Source organism: Schistocerca cancellata, chromosome 2 (assembly GCF_023864275.1).
Source record: "Schistocerca cancellata isolate TAMUIC-IGC-003103 chromosome 2, iqSchCanc2.1, whole genome shotgun sequence".
In the NCBI taxonomy this organism is placed as follows: Eukaryota; Metazoa; Arthropoda; class Insecta; order Orthoptera; family Acrididae; genus Schistocerca; species Schistocerca cancellata.
In genome coordinates this window covers 644,394,986-644,414,181 of record NC_064627.1, presented here as the reverse complement: position 1 = coordinate 644,414,181, position 19,196 = coordinate 644,394,986, and the positions used below count along the sequence as shown (strand labels likewise).

Here is a 19,196-nt window from a genome sequence, read left to right as displayed (position 1 = left end):
TCATATGTCCCCATTTCATATATTACTCTTAGCTTAGAAAACAGAATACATACCATGAAATACGTTATAATTAACTACCTTTGATCGTCGAACGTCATATTGCCTCGTAGAGAACCAAAAACCGCTGCCGTGCTCGATGCAAACTCAGGGTGTTCGTGCTCCTGTGGCAGCTCCCTGGCGGACAGCGAGGTCTGTGCTAATTCGAGCAGGGAAGAGTCCAGGACTGTTCGTAGCACCAGGTGGCAGGCTCGCCAGTGACGTCACAACGTGTTACAGTCGGCGTTCAAACTTGCTCACGAGAAACAATTCCAGAGGCCCCATTACATAGCACCACTCTAGGGACGACACTTCTCCGAACTATCTCTTGTCCCACAAAGTTAATTTGTTATTCAACACGCAAGGCTATGCCATTCTGCCACCCAAAACAGTAACAATATCGATATTTCAACATCATTCATAATAATTTTGTTTCATACACACATTTGTTTGACTGTAGAACTTCGTAGGAAATGTTTTCTCATCAGCGTAACCGTATTTTATACTTTTGTGAATCGCAAACAAAGCTAACATTTAAATCTAGCGTTTTGATATTTGGGAAAGTGCCGGTCGAAGTAGCCGTGCGGTTCTAGGCGCTGCAGTCTGGAACCGCGAGACCACTACGGTCGCAGGTTGGAATCCTGCCTCGGGCATGGATGTGTGTGATGTCCTTAGGTTAGTTAGGTTTAGCTAGTTCTAAGTTCTAGGGGACGAATGACCTCAGAAGTTGAGTCTCATAGTGCTCAGAGCCATTTGAACCATTTGAACCATTTGGGAAAGTGGCTAGAATATGTAAGTTTACTGGTATTGCTGCAGCCGTAATATTTATCCTTATCAGGTTTATGAACTATTATTTCTAAGAATCTTTTGTATAGATGTGATGTTTCAAAGTAACAGTATTCTGGTTTGAAACCGCAATTTTCTCTGCGTTGTTGTTTCTGAAACGTTCTGAACAGTATTAACTCGTTCTTTACAACCTAGAAAGTGGTAGAGTGTGAAGATGAGTAGCGAAAATAATTTACTGACTTTTCCCACCTTTCTGATGAGCAGAAGCTTGCTGTGAAGAGATGAAGACAACCGTCATCAGTTTCAAATAGTGTCCAGAATATTAAAACTGGAAATCGATATTGTAAGATAGCATTAAAAATGGAAATTTATGAAAAAGTAATTAGTTTTGTGGTTGTTGAGTCCAAAATGCATTACTCTGCTTCCCATGGCTGTTGTTTGGTGAGAAGCCCTTGTGGACGAAAATGGAATTTACAGCCATAAATCATTTGAGTACCAAATGGGAGAAACATGTATCTTCAGCGGTTCACATACAAAATAGTTTTAAGACTGGCACTTTTTGGACTGTCAACCTAGTTGAACAATCGCGAATTATAACAAAGTAATTCCTCCCTTGTATGAGGCCCATACAAAAATGCAACACTGAAACTTCGTCACAGCACCCAGCTTCAGATACAATCATCAGCCACTGCGACAAGGTGTACAGCGACGCCCCATCGACTGTCCTACACGCCCAAGAATCCCAGGAGTTTGATGTATTATTTCCGCAACTGCTATGATCCTAGCAACTACGTCCGTGCGGGTATCGACCAGAGTTGCGTAAGCTAGGATCTTCACATTTCCCCAGAAGAGGACACCCAACGGTGCCACGTCTAGTGACCCTGGCCATGGAATAGGACTCCTGCGACGAATCCATTGCCGTCCGAACGAAATGCATTAACTCTCTCGCTCACGTTATTGGCCGAGAGACCCGTCCCAAGCTGATCGGCAGCCTGGTGCTAGTCTGTTTACTTGATGCCACTTCGGAGACTTTCGCGTCTATTAAGATGGGCTGAAATTATCAGGACTCAAACATTCAGTCCCTGAGCCGGGAATCGAACGCGGGATCTCGCGATATAGAGCAGTGGTGAACTCTTTGAAACAAGAGGATGGTTTAATCAAAACAGTGGCAGTCAGCGGTGCACACTGACATCAGTCAAGAAATTGAAACTTCCTGGCGGATTAAAACTGTGTGCCCGACCGAGACTCGAACTCAGGACCTTTGCCTTTCGCGGGGAAGTGCTCTACCATCCGAGCTACCGAAGCACGACTCACGCCCGGTCCTCACAGCTTTACTTCTGCCAGTATCTCGTCTCCTACCTTCCAAACTTTACAGAAGCTCTCCCGCGAACCTTGCAGAACTAGCACTCCTGAAGGAAAGGATACTACGGAGACATGGCTTAGCCACAGCCTGGGGGATGTTTCCAGAATGAGATTTTCACTCTGCAGCGGAATGTGCGCTGATATGAAACTTCCTGGCAGATTAAAACTGTGTGCCGACCCAGACTCGAACTCGGGACCTTTGCCTTTCGCGGGCAAGTGCTCTACCATCTGAGCTACCGAAGCACGACTCACGCCCGGTCCTCACAGCTCCTTTCTTTCAGGAGTGCTAATTGTGCAAGGTTCGCAGGAGAGCTTCTGTAAAGTTTGGAAGGTAGAAGACGAGATATTGGCAGAAGCAAAGCTGTGAGGACCGGGCGTGAGTCGTGTTTCGGTAGCTCAGATGGTAGAGCACTTGCCCGCGAAAGGCAAAGGTCCCGAGTTCGAGTCTAGGTCGGGCACACAGTTTTAATCTGCCAGGAAGTTTCATATCAGTGCATACTCCGCTGCAGAGTGAAAATCTCATTCTGGAAACATCCCCCAGGCTGTGGCTAAGCCATGTCTCCGCAGTATCCTTTCTTTCAGGAGTGCTAGTTCTGCAAGTTTCGCAGGAGAGCTTCTGTAAAGTTTGGAAGGTAGGAGATGAGATACTGGCAGAAGTAAAGCTGTGAGGACCGGGCGTGAGTCGTGCTTCGGTAGCTCAGATGGTAGAGCACTTGCCAGCGAAAGGCAAAGGTCCCGAGTTCGAGTCTCGGTCGTGCACACAGTTTTAATCTGCCAGGAAGTTTCATATCAGCGCACACTCCGCTGCAGACTGAAAATCTCATTCTGGAGTCAAGAAATTCTTCGTTCCTATGTGGACCCTGTTGGAATTTAAAATATTTTTCATTAAAACATATTTCCCTTGCTCATTAGTGGCTTACATAACAAAAGTACTCAATTCAAGACTGGATAGTTTATTTAGTTCAAGTCGGTATAATATGAGACAGCAGGTCTTTATTTAGTCTATTAGAGTTTAACAAGTACAGTTACTGTTCGTCATTTGATGTGGCGTGCACAACAAAAACAGTTGCTCCGGAAGTATTCGTATTTTGTTAACATGAATCTGTGACATTCACGTAAATGTTTGATTAGCTGTGGGAGATGTTGTAATTCACTGCGTTTCGTTTTCGAGAACCTAATTTGCTACTGTAGAGTGTAGTCCGTATCACGAATCCGACTTTGGAACAATCGTCCTCAAAAAATTAGAAGAATTAAATTCCTTTCAAGCTTCAAAAGAAAGCTTATGGTGTACCCTCTGTCCCAAAAGGTATCTTTCGCACATACTTGTCTCCAGCTTACTTTCGTCATCCCCTCCACTCACCACCCCACCTCTTTGTCTACAGGATCTCCATTGAAAGACTGTTGTTTCTTTAACAGCCGTTGCCACTGTCATTTCAGTCTGTCTCCCTCAGTATCCGTTCCGTTTTCGATAACACTAAACACGGATTCAAATGTGCTAATCAATATTGTTGTTATTATTAATGCTCTGTATTATTGTTATTAATTACAATCACTATTACTATTCACCGTATTGTTTGTCTTGTTAAATAATAATTGTCATAATAATTTATCAGATATGCGTAATAACTGAACAGGAAGCACGAATAGAAATTCAAAACGTGTAGTAATATTTTTTGGTGAGTGTTGCTCTTTGTCCATCTAAGACAGGGCCTAACGTTCCTACTACAGTCACGCTAAATAAACAATAAATAAATAAGTAAATAAATTGAGTGTGATAAGCATGCCAATAAATAGAACTGTATATTTACAGATATGGCTTCAACAGGTTCCAGCTACCCTAACATACACTAACGGAAAAAAAGTCGCATCATCAAGAAGGAGTTGCCAACATAAATGAAACTTAGTAGTCGTGTTTCTACATCTAATAGATGTTAATTCAAATTTCACGCCAGACGGATAAGTGTGGCGCTAGTAGTGACACTATGAGGATGCAAATCAGGTATGCTTTAAATACACATTTTAATGGACATGAGCATTAGTTATCTTTGAGATTAGATGTGGTGAGTTACTGTTACTTAAGAATCCCTTAAACCCGGCGAGTAAAAGGGTACATCAAGAATGTGGAGGGTCATATTGACCATGTTTTTCATTTACATTTTTAAAGTATTTATTGGCACTTTTTAATAAAAGATAGGAATTAAATTTATGAATTATTTATCAATTAAATTTTCATGGAAATATACACCATTAAGAGTACAAATGCTTTGTTACTTAATTTTTACATAAAGTCTACAAAATAATCATTTTAATAGATCGTAACGCTACATACGGTCTCATCAGTAATTCGGATCTTTGGCGGAGTATTTACGAGATAAATCCACTTCGAACACAAAATGAACAATACACTTTTGACATAAGCCGTTAATCGTCTCTTGCCATAGTATATTGTTGGCAGAATGGAACAATGTGTTCTTGACAAATACACTTATGACAACTTTCACAAACATGGGGTATCTTACGATGTCTAGCGTATGGACACTCTTGACATCACTTTCGTACACTTTGGACTCCGACAGTCGATTCTTGTGAAGATTCTCCACTAAATTCTCTGATTCTCTTACGCAAAGTGCTTGACGCTCAAGTGTTCAATGACGAGCATATGACCTATTGTTTTTTATGAAACTACGACACTTTTGGTTTTTCTTGTTATTTGATCGCTGCACAATGGCAGCATTTATGCTGGCCACATTCAGTGATGCATAGAAGACAGTCTGAGACCATTTTTTTTTTGAGTTGCGGCTTGTATCATAAGTCGCTGACAGCTCATCTGCAACGTCAACTCCACCTTTCGGAGAATTATAAAACATGTGTATCTCTGGTTTCTTTTTATCTCCTACCGATTCATCAATTTCAGCATTGTTTCGAAGACTATAGATGTGCAAAACAAATTTGTTTTTCTTTGGTATATGAGAAACAAGTGTAATATCCTTTTGGTTACTGCACTTAGATGAGTAGATTTCTCTACCACAAGTTTTGTAAAATTCGGGAGGGATTTCCCTCTTGTTCTTGAGCACATTTTCCACAAAAGTTAACTTGTGTCCTTTCAGCAGATGTGACACTAGTTCGTAGCTCGTAAATCAATTATCAGAAGTCACATTATGGCTTGTTTTTGGAATGGGTTACACCAGACGATTCACCACATGATGTGGTTCATTACTCAGTGACAACGGTCCCTCAGGGTGCTTCCCAGCATATGTCTCGAGGTCGAAGATATATATTTTTATGCCATATTTGGCCAGTTTTGATGGAATGTATTGCCTAAATTAGCATTTGCTTCTTAATGCAAGCAGCATTTCATCTATGGCTGTACATTGTCCTAGTACACAGGCTTTCATGGAGTTTTCTAAGAATATTTAAAATCTCTGTTGTATTGGTTCTTAGTTATCCAGCTGTTTTCTTCCTTCACGTGTGGATTTATCCTCGAAATGAAGGCAGCTCTGAATAAAATGAAAACTTTGCCATGTCACTGTCAGCCGAAATATTTCAACACCTGTTCCGTCTGAAGTCCAAAGCTCAACGGCGTTTTGCCTCTCAGATCGGTAAAATCGAGTTATGTACAACAAGCCTATATAAGCCTTCGGTTCGCTCGTGGACATTTCCTTCATAAAACAGTGATTTGCCACTACATCATAAGCAGCTTTCCTTTTTGCAATTTGCAAGTTTCTGTATTTCGAGGTAATACAAAGCATATTTTCATTGCAAAATAGACCTCATTATTCAACCTCTGTATTTGCTGATCTTGCCACTTAACTCACGCCAGGTACCTGTATGGTGATTTTTTCAGAACGGGTCCGAACTTGGTTGTTGAGGTGGATTTTTGCACCACTTGGATCCACCTTTACCAAAATAAAATGAACTGTGTACCAGATTTTCCGATCGCTCGATTAATCCTGGTATTGCAGCATTGTGGGCAGTATTTTGTGGCTCATTTAATGGTATGTTACCTTCTTTGTCACCGTCTTCACTTGCATCTTCCTCAGTACCACTACTGCCACTGCCCTCCCTTACACAATCTTTATCTTCACTGCCATCTATCGTAAAGTCGTTTTCACTCTCTGATAATTCCGCCAGCCAACGACGCATACGCTCAGCCTTCCTTTCTTCGTTGTCAGTTTTGAATAAAAACACCTAAAAATACGAAACATTAATGAAAAAAGATAAATTGAAAAATGGTATAAAAATACTACTTCGCAGTTGTGAAAGAGTCAAAAATACCCTCTTACCGTTTACACTCGTTTATCTCCTTTCACGGACGGCTGTCGACTGAGTGAGTGCAAGCATCAGGAAGTGGAGTTAAATAATTACAATCACCGAGAACTTGTATAATGTGCAACTGCGCAAGAAAGAACTGCCAACAAAACAAAATGAGCAGATTGACCGTACCACATCCTCGACCGAGTTCAGTCGACAAAGACGCCGTTATCAACACGGCACTCAGTTTGAACGTGGTCGTTAACAAGACTCAGGAAGCTAGACGTTCCTTCTGCGATTTTGCAGAAAGACTTGGCAGGAAAGTAGCCACTGTATATGATTGCTGGCAGCGGTATTCGCGGGAATGTACAGTTGGAGTGAGACAATTGGCCACGTGGCACTACCGAGAGGGAAGACCACTGCGTTCGTCGTCTAGCCGTGTCGCATCGTACTGCGTCTGCAGCAGAAACTTAAGCAGCAGCTGGCATCAGAGTAACACAAAGAAATGTTACGAATCGGTTACTTCAAGGGCAGCTCCGAACCAGACGCTCTGTAGCATGCAAACCACTGACCCCAAACCACCGCCATTTGCGACTTCAATGGTGTCAAGCAAGAGCTCATTGGAGGGTAGGGTGGAGATCTGTTGTGTTTTCTGATGAAAGGTGGATCTGTTCTGGTGCCTGCGATGGCGGTGTTGTGGTTAGAAGGACGCCAGTTGAGTGTCTGCAACCAACCTGTCTGCGTGCAAGACACACTGAACCTACAGCTGGAGTTACGGTCAGGGGTGTGATTTCGTATAACAGCAGGAGCAGGATGAAGCTGAAGATGTTAGTCAGATGTGCGAAGAAATGGGATACATAAGTACTAAAGGAATGAAGATACACACTTGAAGTTCTCTATGGATATAGATACTGCGATAAGGAATACTTCAGTGGACACTTCAGTTGAAGAGGAATGAACATCTCTAAAAAGGGCAATCACAGACTTTGGAAGGAAATACATAGATACAAACAAAGAAATTGCGTAGAAACCGAGTGTAGCAGAAGACATACTTCAGTTGATCGATAAAAGAACGAAGTAAAAAACTGTTCAGGGAAATTCAGGAATACAGAAATGCAAGTTGCTGAGGAATGAAATAGGCAGAAATTGTAGGGAAGCTAAGACGAAATAGGTGCACCAAAAATGTGAAGAAATCGAAAATGGAATGGTCGCTGGAAAGACTGATTCAGCATACGCAATTGTCGAAACTATCTTCAGTGCAATTAAAAGCAAGGGTGGTAACATTAAGAATGCAATGGGGATTCCTTTGTTAAATGCGCAGGAGAACAGATAGGTGGAAGGAGTACACTGGAGGCCTCCATGAGGGGGAATATATGTCTGAAGTGACGCAAGAGGAAAAAGGAAACAATTTAGATGAGGTAGGGGATCCAGTATTAGAATCAGAATTTAAAAGAGCTTTGGAAGACTTAAGATCAAATAAGGCAGAAGAGATGAATAACATTCCATCAGAATTTCTAAAACCGTTGGGGGAAAGTGGCAACAAAACGACTGTTCACGTTGGTGTGAAGAATGTATGAGTGTGGCAATATACCATCTGACTTTACGGAGAGCATCATTCACCCAATTCTGAAGACTGCAAGTGCGGACCAGTGCGAGAATTACCGCACAATCAGCTTAACAGCTCATGCATCGAAGTTGCTGATAAGAATAACACGCAGAACAATGGAGAAGAAAACTGAGGATGTGTTAGACGACTATCAGATTGGCTTTAGGAAAGGTAGAGGTAGCACAGAGGCAATTGTGACGTTGCAGTTTGAAACTATGTAATTTTTTATTTGTAATTATTATTGTTCTGGTGAAAGACATATGCAATCGTGTAAATCTCTGATGAAAAACGTATGGAAATGTGTAAAGCTCTATCTCTGACAATATTAGAATTCCGATTGAGAACAAAAACAACAGAAATATTTTACTCTTCCCATAAATCATGAAAAAATCAAAGTCTGTTGTATTTGACTACTGTTATAAAAATATTCTCTAACATATCCTAACATTTAATACGATAATGCTCCTACACGCAACAGACAACTTACCTCGCATTGCCGCTGCAGTTGCGTGAATGTTTTGCATCCAGCAACATGCCAAAATAATAACAAAAAATACTGCGATTCATGCAGAGTGCAATGCATGGTCACAGTTACTGATACAACTTCTGCTCCTTTTTTTTTACAAAGAAACTGAGTGATCAGAGTGATCAAGAGGGATTTGGTCAACAAGTCTTAAGCGGCGTAAAAAGATGAAAGATACCAATAAAAACTTAAAATTTAAAATTTTCAATTTACTATATTCAGAAAATTGACGATTTAAACACTGGGAGACTTTACATGGGCCTATCCTATACTTAGGCTGCATGATTAACAGCAACTTTAATTATACCACGATGTCTACAATCAATAATCTAGTATCTGGTTACAACGAAGATATGAATATTAATCTCAATGTAAGCATACACAAACCTGATCCAATTTCTCCATTCCACAAATAAGCAACAACTACGTGGAACAAAAAGGCAAATTAAGCAAAATCCTCAATTAATAGCAGAGTCTCCTTCGGCGCTACTAGCACCATCACGGGCGGGCTGCGACCTCATCTGTCACGCGGCTTCTCTCCACCGCAGGCTGCTGCGTCCGACTACTCTCGACCACTGTACGCTTGTCACCGCGCGCGATAATAATACCTCTGACTCAGAGAGTGTGCGTATGCAAACCACAGCAGAATGAGTGGTCAAAATTCCAAAAAACTAATAAGGTCTAACGTTCATAACCCCCTCATTTTTAAGAATCGTGTGGGGTGATTCGTGTCTAGCATGTATACAAGAAGCTAATGTGAAGTTCTTACGTAACAAAACTGAGAAAAATAGGGTGAGGGGTTTTATAAAAATGGTCAAGCACATAGATATAAATATAGCATTAAACATAGATATAAATATAGCATTGCATAAGTTATTTACATAATTGGAAATTGATAAGCTATACAATGTTGTCAAGGATAACAATATACACGTATCATCTCGTGCATGTAAGCACTCATATCAACATACCCATCCCTTTGTTGTGCAGCATAATAACCAGTATAGATTTATTCAATCTTTTCATAAGCAGTACTGGTCAGATAGGATGAAAACCGTTAATTTGAAAACTTATGATTTCCGTATTCTTGGTTGGGAAGGACAAGTTATTAATTGGTGGAACAATGGTGTGATTAATGGTGTCAAAAAATTTCTCTATGGCCTACCAGGTGTTAGTAAAAGCATAGGATAGAATTCCGTCTGCACCATCCAAAAGTTTTGGGCTCTTAGTATCCGTTCATAGCTTTTACTGTACTTCTGATTCTGAATATGTAAGCTTTATTACAGAAACTGTAGTTAATATGCATTGGATGTAACAGTGTATTTATTTCTGACTGTGTATAATTGATTGTAATTATAATGTAAATATTGTAAATTGGTAGGTAAAGCCAATGGAGTTTTATATTAATGTATCGATAGCTATGACGAAATGGCAGTAGCTGTGCCGTTGTTTAACTTTGCTAATTGAGAGTCTCTGTCGCGCTGCGAGCAGAGAGGAAGCAGGGCAACCTGACTGATGAAAGAGGGCGGATGTGTTTGTTGGGCGCTCCCTCAGACGTGCTGTGCAGCTGTGATCGCGCCAGTGTATGCGCACCAAATTCGTTACGCCGCGATTATTGAGAGCACAGTAGAAGTGGACACGCGGAGGAAGCTTCAACTCCAACTACTGCCTGTCCCATAATTATCCGTGGCTCTCGAGACGACTCGGCGTTTTCAACCAGCAGCACTGACAAAACTAATAACTAAAGATAGGGCACAAATTAAGAGTGAGCATTTTCATTTATTCTTTATTTAGCTTACTGAGTGATTTCCACTGGCTTGGTATGTAATTTATTGTTGTTGTGTTCAAAGTAAAATCAGTTGCTCATTTACTTAAAGTAACGCCAATTCAGTCTGTCAACAACCAAAAGCATATTGCATGCCTTTTTCTGCATTTTGCATTACATTACACTGACGTTACTGAAAGCTATTTTTTACATAATAAAGCTTAAGTTCAGGCAGTCATTTATTTAACCAGTCACTTTATTTAACTTTAATTTCAAAATTTAGAATTTCAGAATAAGTAACTGCAAACTCAGTACTTTCTGACTCATTAATTTCCTAGTGAACTGTTGTGCTGTGGAAAAGTGTGGCAAACTTCAGTTGCCGGAGCAGTGATTATTTGCTTAAATTTCTTTGCTTTTAGCTGTCTCAAGAATACAGGGCACTTTTTCGGCTCAATATTATATAAAAATCAGCACCTGTTTCTTTCAGCCAGGTAATGCAGCACTCTTTCTAAACAAATTAGAAGTATTTTGAATATTTTTGAAACTGCTTAGGGTTATTAAGAAAAGTTACTAAGAAATTGATGCAATTTTTTTCCAAAATGCTTCCTCAAATTGAGATACCATTTAATCCAATGTTATAAATTTGAAGGAGACCAAATTTTTACCAGATATGCAGGATATGGTCGCGGACGTACTAGACCTATTTACATCCACCTACAATGTATGTTACAAGGATAAAAGGTTTTACATCTTACATTTTAATTTGTATAATTTTTTACCTAATAAAATGTTATTTTTCCTATAATTTAGGTGATAAAGCTTAGGTCTATTGTATAAGTATGGACTGTTGCAAGTGACAGAAGAAAATAGAACAATGTTTTGTAAACTTTGGAAATATTAGTATCTGAATTCTCAAAATTCAACTTGTGGGAAATTGTGAATGAAGATATGAGTCCAATTAAACTGTGCCTGATAACATTCCTGAAGCACAGTCTTCATCCTGTGGCATTTCTTCATCTTTAAGCTTCTTCTTGGCTTTCCTTTTAGCACTTCTTGCTTTGGTAACTTGAAGAGCAGATCTTTCATCTTCATGCGTCTGTTGTCTGTCATATGGAAGCAATTGACCTTCCATATTAGAGCTACATTTTATGCCTAAATTTCTCAGTACTTCCAACCTTCCTACCTATTCATCACTGAAACATATCACTGCATCTAGTACACCAACATTTAATGTATTTAGGCCTACAAAAACATTCTTGGGTAATCTTTCCCATATGCAAAAGTTGAAAATTGCATTCATATTCTGAGTGCTCCCATGAAGACATTTACTGAGCAAAACAGGGTCACTCAGTTCTCTAAATTTGGTTCTATTCCATTCATAGGCTCAGGAAGAGAATGCTTATGATGGTATATTTGACCACTTTCTTTTGCTTTTTGGTAAACGTACCAGGAATCTGCTCCTTTTGGGCAAAGTCCATGAACAGGGTGGTCATCTGTGGACAACGTATGAAAGTAGGTGGCCCATACAGCTTTTCTCATTGCTGTAAGATCATTCAGAAGTGCAGTTCGTCTAATGGCCAGTCCATAATAACTCTGAAGAAGGTATATTTTAGTTTCTGTCACTCTTCGTCGGCCAGACAGAGATTTTCATCAGATAGCAACTTTCCTTATATTTTTCTTCATAGCTTCCTCAATCTAGCACCCATCCTCTTTTGCAAATGCTCACAACCCTCTGGATTTGTTACCAAGGTACTACCATAAACATTGAACTCATTAATTTTATTGAACGCCATAGAGTCCCCATCGCTTAGGTACTTCATATATCTAATATTATAAATGGGTACTGACCTCTAAAATACTTTTAGAGCTTCATCACACTCCATACTTCCAATGTAACCATCATAATTCTTAGAACAATGATGTTCAATATGTCCTTCAGTGTTACCATGGCAGATGTAGCAGTACTTACATAAGCGCTCAACATCAACAACTTTCTCATTCTCCAGAGAAGTAGCACTTACAACACCATTCAGGGAATGGTGTCCTCGACGTAGCCGTCCCATTAAGTGCAACTGCAATGTCCCTGGCTCCACTAATATTTACAGTTCCTTCAACTGCACGTTTCATAGATGCTTTAGACACAACCGTCAAGGCACCTAAAAGTATTTTCATGTACTTCCTCCCTACTGGGAGGAGGAGGAAGGCCCATCAAAACACAAAACGTTTCAGTGCCTTTTTCCTTTTCCTACTGCGTGCATTGCACACACTTGTAAGTAGGCTGTTTAGGTTTTTATGTTGGTAACGCTACGTAGTGCTCTGCATGAAAATCACTGACTGCGCTGTGTGCTTATAAGGCACTGGTTTGCATTGGTCGAATATTCGCTATTGTAGTGTTGGGCAGCTGGATGTGAACAGCGCGTAGCGTTGCGCAGTTGGAGGTGAGTTGCCAGCCGTGGTGGATGTGGGCAGAGAGGTGGGAGAATTTTGAGAGCGGACGATCCGGACGTGTGTCCATCAGAACGAAACGAGTAAATTTGTAATACTGGATATAATGAACTGATATATATATATATATGATGACTTTTGAACATTATTAAGGTAAATACATTGTATGTTCTCTATCAAAATCTTTCATTTGCTAACTATGCTTATCAGTTGTTAGTGCCTTCAGTAGTTAGAATCTTTTAATTAGCTGGCAGTATTAGCGCTCGCTGTATTGCAGTAGTTCGAGTAACGAAAATTTTTGTGAGGTAAGTGATTCATGAAAGGTATAGGTTATTGTTAGTCAGGGTCATTCTATTGTAGGGATTATTGAAAGTCCGATTGCGTTACGCTAAAAATATTGTGTGTTAGTTTAGTGTTGTTCAGAATAAGTAAAGAGCGAAATGTCTGAGTACGTTCAGTTCTGCTCAGCTGTTTGAAAATCAAATAATATAAGGGGTTTATCAGCACAGTCATTCATAAATTTTTCTAAGGGCATGTTTCACCCTAACTTCAAATTCACATCATATGAATTACGCACAGTGTTGGAAGTCATTTTCGAGGATCTACACAGAACAACTAATTTTGACGATAACCCGCCCTGATACTTTGTTGTTCAGTTATTTCCAGACAGCCTACACCATCGCATTGTTTACATTTCGCCACTTCCTTTATTAAAGAAGATAAGATGCCCACATCAACAGCAACAAATCCACTACAAACAGCGTCATTTTTAACACAACGTAGGCTACTTTCAAGAGTGTGGCTTGCTTTGTTTGTGAACTGGTTACCCCAGAACCTCCTTTTATTGAATTTATTGATGCGTGGCTTAATTTATATTTATTGCTCACTGAAGGATATGTACTTCCGCAAATGAATCTAACACTTCGGCAACAAACATTCAGTAACACGTGAACAAATTGCTTCAGTGAAACAAAAGTAAATACTAGCAAAGATAATTATTTACAGACACTATAAACCTGTACTGCTACCACCACATACAATAATCGCTGGAAACACAAAATTCACAGTTCTTTTCGAAATAATACTGGTTTATGTAACGGTGTAACGGAAATAAAGGATGTGTCGTGGCATAGATGACCATAACTTTCAAATTTGATATGTATAGGTCTTTTTTAATTTGAAACCCTAAAATGTTTATATCATTGTAATCAGGAAAGACTATAGAATTAAATATAGTCATAAAAAATATTCGATTTTTTTCACCATTTATAAGTACTGTTTATCCTTAAGAATCTAGAGATTCATCTCCCTAGTGGTCTTTCGACCGTTTTATTACCCCCTTGTTAGCTAATGAGTGTTTCCTATTATCAGTAATTTTTATGTTAAATATTATTCAGTACCCTTTCCCTCCTGTGTGATTCGTGAGCGATTGTGCTATATTCCAACTATTTCAAATTATCATCAGAGTTTAGGTTCAGTTTAGAATACGTTCTTCCTTCAGAAGGGTCTGTTGCACACTTTCCTCCTAGTAACCGGCACTGTTTTCCTTCGGTAGCGGTAGCCTTACTCACTGCAAAATTTCGTTAAGCATATGTAATTACGGTCAATTATATCATAATCAAATGGTTCAAATGGTTATGAGCACTATGGGACTTAACATCTGTCTTCATCAGTCCCCTAGAACTTAGAACTACTTAAACCTAACGACATCACACACATCCAAGCCCGAGGCAGGATTCGAACCTGCGACCGTAGCAGTCGCGCGGTTCCGGACTGAGTGCCTGAACCGCTAGACCACCGCGGCCGGCTATCATAATCCAGTAGGGTGATTACAAAGGGGAAGCTTACAGTACTTCGTCCAAAAGGATAACAAAACATTATTTATACCTCTCCAAGACTGAAAAAAAGCCTTTCAGCTGTGTAGATACGTATGTTCCCTAGAATTGCAAATAGTGCGAAGAGAGAGAAAATAAATATACAAGTATTTTTGTGAAGGTAAGCACTCACCTGTGCATTCCACTGGCGGTCTTCAAGAGACTAAAAATTATCTGCAGTAGAAAACCAGGTAAAGAAACGTAAGTTGTAGGTGCAGAAGACTCAAGGACAACTCACACTATGACCACTGACAACCACACTGAAATGTTAAAATATTCATTTGAGACCACACGAGTTTGAGGCTTAAACATACTCACAGACTAATTATACACATTATGTCCATTGTGTCAGTCCTTTTCATATTCAGCTAAAGAGACTGTACAGACTCCACACTCATTGTATAAGGCCCCAGGAAGTATAGCTTGTAGAGTAGCAAAAAATTCTTGAGAAGATCATAAAAGCATTAGAGTTGTAACCATTTGAGAGAAGAGGTTCTCGAAACTGACAAGAGGATCAAAAACCTCAGATATGACATAATAACATAAACGAATTATAGTGAATTAATGAGTAATAGTAAGTTATATGCACTTAAATTTATAATCTGCTTCGTGTGAATATGCACATATAGTCAGTGTTCAATTAAAGACTCAAAATACTATTGTTCCATACAAATACGTTTTCTGATGGTACATTATGCAGCGTACCAGCATACCACGAAGTACACATGTCGATCCAGAACATGCAAAATGTGTGACATAATGCACACAGAATGACTTACAGATTCCTCTAAAGACATTAATGGTGACATATTTTTAAAAACTGTTACAGTTAATCGTAGTTCCCAGAGTTGATGTATACATAGTAATTACATGTGATTTAAATTATCATACAATAGAAAAGTAGCATTGTTCGCAGTTGCATTCACATACACAGTAAAATTACAAGTAAACGATCAAAAAATGAAGTTCGTAAATCAATTTTCAGTGGTAGATATTTAAGAATGTCATTTTTATTACTGTGTAGTTAGTTTGGATTTCATAACTTATTACACATTCAGCTGTTGAGTACTGAACCAGTAATTTTTACTAAAGAACAAATATTTCATTTCTCATAAAATCATACTAATGTTTAAATGATGATCATCAAACAGAAAGTAGCAAGTAGCATCACAAGGTTCATATCCTCAGATGTCAAATGTCAATTTGTCTGTGTCTGGAATCAGAGTTGTATGGTAGTAAGCAGCTAATCACAGCAGAAAAATAAATACAACATTCAAAAGACATATCCAATAAAGCAACTAATAATGATATAAAAGATGAAACATAGAAAAGATTTATCCTCGAACTGTTAAGTAGTAGCTGAAATAAATGGTTTATTAACCGAAAATGAGACAAGTAACTTCTCTTGAGCTTCATTATTGCGTAATGACAAGTCAGGAACATCATCGTCTTACAACCATTAACTTAGCGAACTAGAATCGGCACTGCATTACTGCTGTAGTAAAACCTACATCTTCATTCATTACTATAAGAGAAATTATGAAATAAGATTTTCTCTGTAGTAAAACACTTAAGTACTGAAGTAACTTATTTTACACAATTATTATCAACTACATAAAAATGTAGCAGATCATCTTGCATCGAGGCTTAAAAATACTATAAGGTGAAGAGAAAAAGTCGTCACTGTCAATAATGTATTTATATACAAGTCAAGGATCAACGTTTCTAACATGACCAGTACTTCTGGAATGTTTGGTTGTCTGTAACAGACCACTGCAACATTTGCATTGCTGGAATGTAACTAGCTTGCTACATATGTTAATTATGATATGAAATACTTTTTAGTTCATACAGAAGCATACAATTCTGTGTTATTTTATTACTCGAATAGAGAAAAGTTCAGTTATGATCACGCCATATAAAAATAATAAAGTACAATAAGTGTAATAAACAGAGAAGCAAATTTTTCATTAGACAGTTTCGTTCCACAAGTTCGTAAAGCTACAAAATTCATCTTAAACTTACATCTGTAATTCATCAGTACAGAAAAAAAATTGTAAAACCATTCATGATCATTACTCGACAAATACTTCCATATATCTGTTCTCATCTCCAGATAGGTGGAAAGAAAATGTGTCATCTGCAAGCGCTGATGTTTCATACAAGTAAAAGTTCTGTGTTTTCTGGAGTTTGCAATGTAAACAGCAGGTATGACTGGTGTCTCAAACGGTAATTCATGTTATTTCCCTTATCGACAGTTTTCAACGTTGTAACATTTCTCGTCAGCAGCAACAAAACTTCAGTAGTAGTGTCCTCTCAGAAATACTTTTACAACAAAATAAATATCTCTTGAAAATATCACTGTGACTCTACTTTCGAACGAAGTGTGCACAAACAAAACCTCCATGTATGTAGTACAGCTGTGGGTAGCTTCGTTTAAAGAGTGTACATTCCTAACTTGTTTTGTTCCTTAAATAGCTACAAATATGCTTCTTTACTAAATTACATATAATTCCTCGAGTGTCTCCCTCTGAACAACATATTTCATTAACCTTTAGCATAATGTCCTATGAATCAGAATCCAATTCACATAATATACCATAACTGCACCACAATGTAGCATAGTTGCGCCATAAAAAGCCATAATAACATCATAAGCCGCACAATATTCAAGCATAATCCCTCATCATATCTATATCGCATTGTATACCCTAGATTCCTCATGTATATGCATACAGCTCTCAAATTATCATTCTTCAAGATACTTCCTAAATAGCAGAACAAGCATCAGTCAGAAATGTTCCTCGTTAAACTACTGCCCATCAGAAACACCTTGCTCGATTCAGAACCACTCATACACAATGTCTTATCCAAAATAAAGTCAGCACTTATCTATAACTCTAAAATTCAAGACCTACTTCACAAAGTATGTACCTACAAAAAATGTCATCTCACGCACTTTCCTCAAAAATAACACGGTGTTGTGTCTGGTGCAGGTAAGGCAAAATGCGCATCACAAGCCACCACAATTCACAAGAAACTTACGTGCAAATTATCGTCGTGAAGAAAAAATAATTATCTTAGAACCTCAAAACCAAGTGTACTCTGCTGTACCAAGATCTCGAAAGAAAGGTTTCAAACTCATGAAATAAGATAGCAGTATTACATTTCAGATACTTCACCAATAAACTCAGAATAATGCCAGTTGAATAAAAATTCTTCACAGATGCCTTACCATTCCATATTGTTATAGTTCAAATGCAGATACAAATATCAAATTGTCTACTTCCACTGTATCATCACCTTGTCAGACTATGCTTAACAAATTCAAAATACTTTTCTTCAGACAACAAAAATCATAGATCATCACTATTCATTAAAATTCCCTGTTAAGTAGATTGACAGTAAAAGAAACATTAACATACATAAAGATAAGCTGAAGACTGTGAAAAAGTGCTGAAGGCTAAAGTAAGAAAATGCACTGCAACAGCTGGGGCACCTATGCTCGCCACTGCATATGTTTACCAAAGAACAGTACACCCCCTTGGTTATTATTTTGTGTATACTTTGATGTTCGATATATGATGAAGACCTCGTTATTTATGTGTAAGTATGGTTTCAAGTTCCACAATATTTGCATGTGCAATTCTCCGTATGCGAAAAGGACCTTCACAAAAAAAAAAAAAAAAATAGAATTAAGAAGAAACAAAGTTGAACTAGCCTTTCAGCTTACTAAAAATACTTATAATAAAAAGTCCCTCTCATGGAATTCAAAAATAAAACATTACAACACTGTCATTAAACCAGAAGCACTATATGCAGCTGAGACATTATCTATCACTAACCATGGCCCAATTGAAAGGCTAGAGATCAAATAAAGAAAAATATTGAGAAAAATTTTAGGCCCCAAATTTCATAACGACAAACTAATTCATACCAAAAATGAAACACTCTACAAAACCACAGAAAAACTTTCGGATACAATGAGGAAAAGAAGAATTGAGTTTTATGGGCACATTCTCAGAATGAACCCAAATAGACTTACAAAAAGAATGTTTGACTACTTCAGGAATAAAAAATCCAAACCAAATTGGTTTATCCAAACAGAGAAAGACTTAAGAGAACTACACATCACAGAAAATATGCTCACAGACAGGACCGCAAAAATGATAAGCAAAGACAGAAAAGAGGGATTCCAGCTCCAAAATAGAAAGAAAAGAACGATTGTCATCTCTGATGAGGAAAGAAAAGCAAGATCAGAAAGAATGAAACAGTACTGGGCGAAAAGAAAGGCACAGAACACACAGAAGTGATTGATTCAACGTACCCCAAAGTTGGGTGAAACGAAGAAGAAGAAGAAGAAGAAGAAAATGCTCCTTAAAGACTTTAATTTATGAGATAAACAATGTGAGTTAAGCAGCACTTTCTGACTTTCCTGTGAGTTCTTGATGTTCACATGTGGGTTCTGTACGTTCTTCTTCTTCTCTGCGGCTGTTTGATGTTTTCCAATGCTAAATTAGTTACTTCACGCTATATTAAACGTCGTTG

At 38.5% G+C, this 19,196-nt stretch overlaps 1 protein-coding gene across 2 annotated transcripts in view; it reads right to left on the bottom strand.

Moving 5' to 3' along the window:
- LOC126162313 (neuropeptide CCHamide-1 receptor-like) overlaps positions 1 to 19,196 on the bottom strand; it is a 706,059-nt gene that overhangs the window by 622,144 nt on the left and 64,719 nt on the right. Inside the window, exon 3 of one of the 2 annotated variants that reach the window (XM_049918738.1) lies at positions 14,782 to 14,908. The exons of the other annotated variant lie outside the window; for it this stretch is intronic. The gene's annotated coding sequence lies outside the window, so the exon portion shown is untranslated. The remainder of the gene's footprint in view (positions 1 to 14,781; positions 14,909 to 19,196) is intronic. 2 annotated transcript variants of the gene reach the window in all.